At 31.3% G+C, this 9917-nt stretch overlaps 1 long non-coding RNA gene across 1 annotated transcript; it reads right to left on the bottom strand.

The window, feature by feature from the left end:
* Nucleotides 1-5029: 5029 nt before the first annotated feature.
* Nucleotides 5030-7158, bottom strand: LOC105798225 (uncharacterized). The gene is made up of 3 exons (XR_001134979.2): nucleotides 6912-7158; nucleotides 5463-5557; nucleotides 5030-5327 (listed from the first exon to the last, which is right to left on the bottom strand). It is a non-coding gene; the product is annotated as an uncharacterized LOC105798225 (long non-coding RNA).
* Between the last annotated feature and the right edge of the window lie 2759 nt (nucleotides 7159-9917).

Raw genomic sequence — 9917 nt, 5'->3', positions numbered from 1 at the left:
ATGAAATGACTTTTTTGCGGTGTTTTTATTAAAATATGTATTAATTTATTTATGTTTAAAATTTTAATAAATGAAAAAATATATAATTAATATATATTAAATTAATAATAATACGAGCGGTCTGGATTTGAGTTAGCTATATAAAATAAAGACAAATTTAGGTAAAAATTAAAACTCGTATTTCAAGTTAAGCTAGACTTGAAAAAATATAATGCATGCTAATAGAATACATAGGTCCGACAACACGCAACTCATGATCTTTTCAAGTTAGGTTTTAGTTAAAATTAATTTTTAATAGAGTTAATTACACCATACATCCCTAAACTACAATTTTCATTTTAAATTGGTTCCCAAGTCTTTAAAATATTCTAATTACATCCTTAAACTAAAGAGGTTATATCAATATGGTCCCTCCATTACTAAAATCATTAATTTAATAGTTAAATGAGACATCAAGCCTTAAGTGGCATAGTTTAAAATGAATTTTTTGTTAAATATTGTAAAAAATCTTATTAAAAAAGGGATATCCTCGAGCGTAATAAGAATGAATATTAACCTCAGTACTTATTAAAACGTTAGAAACTATTTAATGTCAAATTCTTTGAAAATATTTAAAACTCAAGATTATTGTTTTATTATTCCTCAACAAATATAATGTTGCTTTAACTGCTTTAAATACACCGATACGATTTTGAAGAACCAAATTAATATTATCTATTTTACAATTATATAAGAAATTAATTAATATATAAATTAGAGTACACAACTAGTTTATCTAAACCCTAAACTATAAACCTAAACCCTAAAATCCTAAACCCTTAACACATAACCTCTAAACCTTAAACCCCAGCCTTTAAATCATAAACCATAAATCATAACCCTAAACCCCATAATCCATAAACCTTAAAATAGTAACTCTCCTAAACCTTAAACTCTAAATCATATAACTTAAACCAAAACCTTTACCTATAGTGATAATTAATTCAATATTTTAAAATTAATACTATCTCTTTTACGATTATATAAGAAATTATTTAATATGTAAATAAAAAACACTCAGTAATGTACCCAAAAAACTTTAAAATTATTTTAAATAACAATATTTTCATTTTTCCATTTTTAACAAATATTTTTCTATGTTTTTTATTTCAAATTATTTCTACGTGTCATTATTTTTTTATGAAGATTTTGAATATTTAATTAAAAATAATTTGAGTTTGAATTAATATAAATAAACCAATTAAATAATAAACAGAGCTAAAATAGAGCATTAGCAGCGCTTCTTCAAAAACGCCGCTAAAGCCCTGAGCATTAGCGGCGCTTTTCCAAAAACGCCGCTAAAGACCCTAGCATTAGCGGCGCTTTTCTAAAAACACTTCTAAAGACCCGAGCATTAGCGGTGCTTTTCCAAAAACGCCGCTATAGACCCGAGCATTAGCGGTGCTTTTCCAAAAACGCCGCTAAAGCCCTGAGCATTAGCGACGCTTTTTCAAAAACGCCGCTAAAGACCCGAGAATTAGCGGCACTTTTTAAAAAACGCCACTAAAGCCTTGAAAACTCAGAAAATGACGTCGTTGGGCTTAGGTTTTTTGCGGCGCTTATTAGAAAACGCCGCTAATGCTCATTTTTAGCGGCATTTTTCAGAAAGCGCCGCTAGTACTCGATCTTTAGCGGCGTTTTTTAAAGCGCCGCTAATGATTGATTTTTAGTGGTGTTTTTTATCCAAACGCCACTAAAAATACCGCTAAAAGTCTGTTTTGGTGTAGTGTCCAAACGTCAAAGCCTCCTTCATCCTAATAGCTACGCATGACACCCATATATTTCGATTAAAATAAAGGTGTTCAAACCTTAAAACCTCGAATCCATTATTATATAGACGCTTTTTAAGAATCATTTCTTCTCTTTTCCTCTAATTCACAAGTACAAAGAGACTTAAAAGCTTACCAACTTACTGGATCCTCTACTTTTTATACTCGAGTCTCATATTTACCACCTCATGCAAAGCTTTCTTTAACTTTCTGTTCTTTGGAGCAACCAAAGAAGATGATGCAGATGAGAAAATAATATAAATGAAAATTGAAAAGAATTTCCTCTGCTGATTAAGGCTTCTCACTTAAATAGTAACCCTTATCGCACAGTCACCAAAACCCCTATTAAGCCATCAATCGACAATCATTTTATCTCCCACTAAGGAACCAGTTGGTTTTATCCTAATTGAACAAGAATTGAAACTCAATTAATTACTAAGTAGCCACAAATATTTTCAAGTTTTCTAGTAGAGCCCATCGATTTACTATTTTATTCAATTAACTCCCAAGCCCTCCCAAAATTTGGACTTATCGAAAATCAGGTGTAACAACTCCCCACCCTAAAAAATGTTTTGTCATTAAAATTTCTTCTCGTGAGAAAAATCCAGAAGCAAACTCAGAGCAATTCTTATTTCCTACTATATTATTGTTCTATTCTTGATTATGTAGCAATGTTTGCACTTTCATAGACTCTCCCAATCCTACTCCACTCAAACGGTGGATTCGTCCATACTCAACTTGAAGCTAAAGGCTTATATTCTACCTAGATCATAGTTATTTTGGCAAAAATACCCCGACTTAAATTTCGAATCAGGGAGTCATCCAACATGACACTGCTTGGTAAACTTTTTATTAGCAAAGGCTAATTAGCGGATACTTGATTGGTAGCTTGCCGTGGCAGATTTTCTCGCTCTTTCTGCATACCTAATGGTTTAAGAAAAAACCTTCCTTGGATCAATAGCTATCTGTTGCATATTTGAAGACCTGAATAGTTTATTTCATTTTGAAATCCAAGCTTCTCTTGGAAATTTGGTTATTTAAATTTAGACATAAAGGAAAGCAAATCCTTTTATCAAAAATTAAATTTCCCCTAAATTCCTTGTCGTTTAAGTTTCTTTTTTAACCTTAGGTCTCCTTTCTCCATTTTTTTTCTTCTTCCCCCGATTCTGTCATTACAGTTATTCTTCCTTTGTAAGCATTTCCCTACTTTCAGGAAATCCTTCATTCCTCTTTACCTACTTCTTACTTCCATATTAGCATGTCTGAGATTGTACCAGCGTCAAGAGGGAAGGCTAGGGGTTATGAACACCATAGCCAAAGGCGTCACTGGAGAAGCTCTACAGTTGCAAGCGATAATGATCCACAATCTTAAAAGAATAGTACTTATGCAATAAATTGAGGTTATATTGGGGTGATTGAATTGAAATGGTCAAATGGATTATTTTAGTATGTGTTTGGGATGCTTTGGTGTAGGTAAAGTTGTGTATTTGTGCACAAAAATAAGCAAGTTTGGGACAAAGCTCGAAATAGGTATCAAATGGTTCAAATTTTGCCAAAAATAGAGTCTTCCTCCTGAAAACTATGCTTCCTCGTCGCAATACCGACCGACAATATGTGACGTCACAACGTCGAGTGGTCTAACATCGTGACATGAAAAACTATTTGGCAACGTCACGACGTGGAAGTGATGACATCATGATGTCATTCTTGAAGTTTTGAAACTTTGCAATTTGGTTATATTTCGTGGTCGGGCCAATAAAAGAGCTTTCATAAGTTCGTTTAAGGCTCGAAATTGATTATATATCATAATATGAAAGTGTTTACAGCATGGATGAATGTTTGAATGATTTATTTATGATTTATTTGACGATAGTTTCTCCGACAATGGATGTGGCATCCTGTAGCTTGGACCTAGCGATCGGGTCGGGCGAGGGTGTTACAAGAATAGTGGAAAAGGTAGTTCGGTTAAAAGCCATGAACGATATAGATCCATCTCACTCAAATCATAAGTACTTTTCGAGAAAATTTTATTGCTATAAATATTATAAAGTGACTTCGTTTTTCAAAATTTTAATTTTTCATTATAACTAAAAACTATTTTTCTAACTAGATTTTTCCAACAAGTGGTGCTAGTTTTCGAGTTGGTTACGACCTACCTTTTTCTTCCTCCTACCAACCTTCTGTTTAATTTTTTCTCCTCATTCACTCCATGCGCCTTCTCTCTTTTCAATTTGTAGATTTGTTTTGTGGGTATCTTCATTGCCTTCACAAGTTGTGATTGAGGGCCAGTTCTTCATTGCTTTTGAGAAGTGCTTTTGAGAAGTACTTTTCAGAAGTGCTTTTGAGAAGTGCTTTTGAAAAATTTGAGTGTTTGGCATTGCTGTCAAAAAGTACTTTTGAAGAATAAAATGTCCATTTTAGACATGAGATTATAAAATAATAAATATTTATTTAAATAATGTTAAAATTAGTTAATATTATGATATTTTAGTAAAAATATTAAAAAATAATTCATTATAACTTATTGTTAATATTTTAATATATAATATTAATTTTAAATATTTCTAAGTAATTAATATTAATTATTTATAAAATTTAATTATAACATATAAACTATATTTAAATATTTAAATATAAAATTAAATATTTGTAATTAAATATTGACACGATTGTATTATTATAAAAATTATTTTTATTTTTAATTAATGCTTTTAACACATTTGTATTATTTTATTTTAAAATGTATTTGAATATATAACTCATATTATATACTAACATAACATAGAAAACATAAACCTAACAATTAAAATATTACATATATTTAGATTAAAGTTTTAAAAGGGATAATATTTATATACCAAATATAAATACTAAAAATTTGTCAATAGCATTTACAATTTAAAGTGAATTGATTAAACTAGATGCTATATTTGATAAGCATATGAAAATGATTTGGTTATATTCAATAAATGATTTGTCAATAGCATACTTATATTTGATAAGCATATGAAAATAATTTGATTAATATAATACTTATATTTGATAAGCATATGAAAATGAAAGTCGAGACAAGCAGAAGGAAAGGATATAATTAAATGGTGTCTTTTGCTTCATTCCCACTTCCCTCACTTAGCTTGTAAGCTACCAGAAGGTCATGTCATTATTGATTTTAAAATGCTCGGTTAAGATTCCCATGCATCCTACACTTACTAACACATCTGTAGCAATGCAACTAACAAAAGTTAGTCTTTGATCATACAATTATCCCAGCAAACAGCAAAGCATTCCAATCACTTTCAGCATTTCAAATCCCACTAATTTCGTACATACAGCGATCCATCATAGAGCTAAAGAAAACAAACTAGACTAGTACTATTTAAGTCCTTTCCTTCCCTTCTTCTGGATTCAAACACGGCCCCACTTAAACAAAACTGAGAATCATTGACAGGCACTCACACAAACTGCAACAAACCCTTAGATTCTACATGTTTCCTCAACTGGTCTCCGACTTCTCCAATGCTACCACAAAAAAAATAAAAATAAGGCAGTAAGTAGAGAAGGCAATTCTAAACAAAGCCAGCACTAAGATGAACAGAAGCATGAGATACAGAGGAAGTCCAAACAGAATGAAGGCAAGAAAGAAAGACAGCTTACTGTTGTAGTTCAGAAGCTTCTCAATGAGGTCAACATGAGTCATAAGCATTCTCCTACAGCAGTACCGAACCAATCCCAAAGCATCAAGAGCATCTCTGCATGTCAAACAATTTACATTTATAGCAATGATACATAAATTTAATTATGATTCGCATCAACTTGCAATTCAATATTATCAAATACATTCTTGGTCTCTTATCCTTCAGCCTATAACACTAACAAAAATTGATAATTTTGCATTTGGAGGGGCCAGTTAAAGCATGCAACACATGTTTTTAAAGCAGGAAACTCCATCAGCAGTCCCCTCTCTTAACTTTGGGAGGATAAAACTTACACTAACTCTTGATGTTTCAATGTTTACCTCTATACCTCAAAAACTAAAGCAAAAACTAAAGCTGATATACTTGAATGCTTTTCATATAAATTAAAAAAAAAAAAACAAGATGAAACAAAAAACAGATCACATCGAATCCATCAAAGAATTTCCTGTATAATTTAAGCTTGCTAAAGCTATAAAATATCTAACAAAGAAAATTAAAGTTTGGTGCTTCATCTGGAAGCTTCATTGTGGCTGTTGTTTGGTTCATATTCTGGAGGACACCGTTTTCACCTTTACTAGAAATTACCTGAAAACCCAGCAAAATGGTTCGGCATGTGATGATTGTTTTTAATAAAATATCTAAATAACAAGGACAACCATTTGTTAGAAATTAGAAATTATGGAACATCCTATAGGGCCAAAATCTAAAGTCTAGCAAACAGATTTGAGCTATATATGATGACAGTGAAGTAACATGTAATATCAAACCAAAAATGAAAGCAGAAACAACTGTATATGCCATGATACAGACACGTATGTAAAAGAAGGGGAAAACAATATCATAAGCCAAATTACATCTCGCTTTACAAAATATTCTTGGACATAAGATATACAAAGAGGATATTGCTTTCCCAGAATCCCTATCACTTAAATTCTAACCTGCCTGATTATTTCCATTTTCAACATCACATGGAAAATTATAGAAAGTAAACTCAGAACAGAAAAGGTCTGGGACAAATTGAAGTCAAATACCCATTACAAAAGGTCTGGGATTTGCTTCCAAGAACAGAAAAAGAGTGGTCTATTGAGTCTATCTTTGAGTTTAGAGTCAGACAATTAGTTAGGAATTATGTTGTCTTGAGTTTACTATAAATTCATGGAAATTCCATTGTCATATTTCTACTTTCTTCTCTCGACTGATTCACAGCACAAGGGTAAAACCATGATTCTTCTATTCTTATCAACTAAAATAGTTTGGAAGAGTTACGAAGCGAGAAAAAGAGGCAGAGCAAAACAGCAGTAGAGGCACAAAACAGTAAAGCAAAAGAGGCACAAAAGCCAGAATTAAAAAGTAAATAAAAACAAAGCATAACTAATAATTAAAGAGAAGAAGAAGAAAACGAACTCACCTGCGGAAGAGGAACAAAGAACAGGAAGGAGCTTTCACAGCGAAAATGTGAAAAAAATAGGTATAGAACTTTCACAGCAGAGGAAAGAACGTTTTTCCAAGGGGGAGAAGACAGGTTATTTTGGTCATTTATCAGCCAAAAGCACTTCAAGCTTTTTAGATGGTGAAATTTTCAGCTTCTCCATCAGGAAAAAATAACGTTTGAGATGGAGAATTTTTTGAGAAGATGGAGGCCGTTCTTCTCTCCTTTTAGGAGAAAAGGACTTTTTAATGCTAAAGTCCATTTAAAACGCAATAAAGAACGGGGCCTGATAGGTGAAGGTGTATGTCGTCGTTGAACCTCCACCAGCCACCAATAATTTCTTTTGGAAAGTGGATTGATTGTAGATATTTGAATGATGGCTCTCCGTTGGCTTCTTAGGGTGAGTTTGGATGGGCGATTGGGTGCAGTGCAGTGCGTTTAGTTTACTTTTTGTCTCACGCCACAGTATCGCTTCAGTATCTAATCTCACCGCCACCGCTGTTTTTACACTAACAGTAGGCAAATGCACCGCCCATGCAAACTCACCCTTAATCTGTATCTGTTTTGAGAGTATTTCAGAAAAATAAATTATTTCATGAGTCGCTTTGGACTTGTGTTGTCTTAAGTTTTATTTTTTTGTTGTTTGTCTTCGAATGTTTAATAAGCCTTGACTTTTGAATGTTTTTGTCTTGTCTTGTACAAGTTTTTAGTCTTGCTTACACATTTAGTCTTACTTTTACAAGTGATTTTAAGAATGATTTTGTCATCGTCCTCTCTAGTTTGGTGGATTCTCGGATTTTGTCGATTTTGCCTGTCACTTTGGACCATTTGAGGCTACTTTTCTATCATGATAATTGATTGCAATCATTTCAAATATATTGTGCTTGAGTTGTGATAAAGTCGATTGTCAATGTGCCATAATGTTCTATTGATGTTAAGGTTGTCGTGTTGTTGGAGCTTATCTTTCATCGCTGATGAGTGTTTGTTGTTTTTTTTCCTTTTCCCGAATTATATAATCCCATTCATGGAATAAATTAATGAATTTTTTATTTCAATTTTAATGAGTTTAGTTTTGTTAAATAAATTAAAAGAAAAAAAATAAAATTAGAAAAAAGGTGATGGAACACTAACCAAGAAATTGGTGTTAGGATGGAAATCAATTTAACCAAGTGTATTCCTTGTATATTTTGGTTTGAGCCCAGTGGTTATGGCTTGGCATGAGAGCGCTATGACCCACGCGGAAACCATCATTTTCTTCACTAGCAGCATTCCTAGAAACTAGATAGAAACCATTAACTATATTCAAAATTTCTCCACCGAGTAAATCAACGTTGGTTTAATAATGCATACTATGATTTTACAAATTGTTTTGGACCCATATTATCTTAATTTTTAATTTCTTATTGTTAATAAGTTTTTATTTTTGAAAGTTTTTATCTAATCTTGCACAAGTTTTTTAGTCTTGCTTATGCATGTACTATTACTTTTAGAAGTGATTTTAAAGAGGGTTTTGTCATCATCCTCTCTAGTTTGGTAGATGCTCACTTCTTTTGTCGATTCTATCCACCGTTTAGACCATCCGAGGCTGATTTCTTATTGTGATAGTTATTTGCAATCTCTCTAGATATGTTGAGCTTGAGTTTTGATAAAGCCTGTTGTCAGTGTGTAATAATGTTCTATTGATGCTGAGATTAAAGTCTTTGTCATGTTGTTGGAGTTTGTCCTTCACCACTGACGAGTGTTTATTGTTTCTTTTTTTTTTCTAAATTGTATGATCCCATTCATGGAATTAATTAATGAATTTTTCCTTTCAATTTTAATGAGTTTAGTTTTTGTTTTCAAAGAAATTGAAAGGAAAAAAAATTAAAATTAGAAAAAGGTGATGGGGTACTAGCCAAGAAATTGGTGTTTGAATAAAGATGAAGATGGAAGTGAAATTAAGCAAGTGTATTGCTTAGGAAGTCAAGGTCTTCCTTGTATATTTTAGTTTGAGCCCAGTCGTTACGGGTTGCCATGAGAAGCCTATGACCCACGTGTAAACCATTATTGTCTTCATAAGCAGTTAATCATTATTGTCAACATATTACACTCTCATTTATTTGATTACTCTGATTTATTTATTTAGTAGAAAATGAGTTTCACATATACCAAAAAGTGTTATGTAACTAAGAATTAGAAAATTAAGTAGTTATAAAATATGTTTAGTATACGTTACAAGTGTTGGGTACAATTGTAAAATACAATATTTTTAAGAGAATGTATGTTCAATCTTAGAAACAATATTGTTGGAAGGGGTGTTCATGAACTCCGAACATGGACTGCAAAATAGACATGTAGAATTTATGAGATAAATGAAATTTTTGAAATTTAAAGATAAAATATTTAAAAGATAATGTTAAAAGAAATAAAATAAAATAAAAGATTCTAGATTAGGTGATAAATAACTCTTTATTTACTTATATTTTTCATACTTCATTATTGAAAGAAATTCTATAATTTATTTTTTATCAAACATGCTTTAAAAATTAAGTGAATAAAATATTAAGTTTTAGATGATTTAGATTTTTTTCAATTTCTTATCAAACAATGGCCAAGTTAAATCTTAATTTGGTTTTATAATTAAAATTAATATTAAAAGTTTGGTCTTAAATCAGGGGCTAAATTAAATCTTATCTAGATCTTTGGGGTTAGAACAAAATTTTAAACCATAAGGGACAAGTTGATTTTTTTCAAAGTTTGATTATTTTAGTTGGTATAGTAATAATTTAGTCCTCAGAATTTTTGTTTTCTATCAATTTGATCTTGATTATATTTAAAATGATAAAAAAATTGAAATTCTTTTCAAAAACTTAGTGTTGACACCATTTTTTTTAAAAAACAGGGTCGACTTGGATTTTGAAAATGAAAACGAAAATGGGAGTCGCCACCAATCCTTTTTGATAAGGTGTGATTAGGTCACCTTGAAAAGTGGTTGTTTTTAATAAA

This window comes from Gossypium raimondii, chromosome 9, assembly GCF_025698545.1.
Source record: "Gossypium raimondii isolate GPD5lz chromosome 9, ASM2569854v1, whole genome shotgun sequence".
In the NCBI taxonomy this organism is placed as follows: Eukaryota; Viridiplantae; Streptophyta; class Magnoliopsida; order Malvales; family Malvaceae; genus Gossypium; species Gossypium raimondii.
This window is presented reverse-complemented; position numbering and strand designations above follow the sequence as displayed.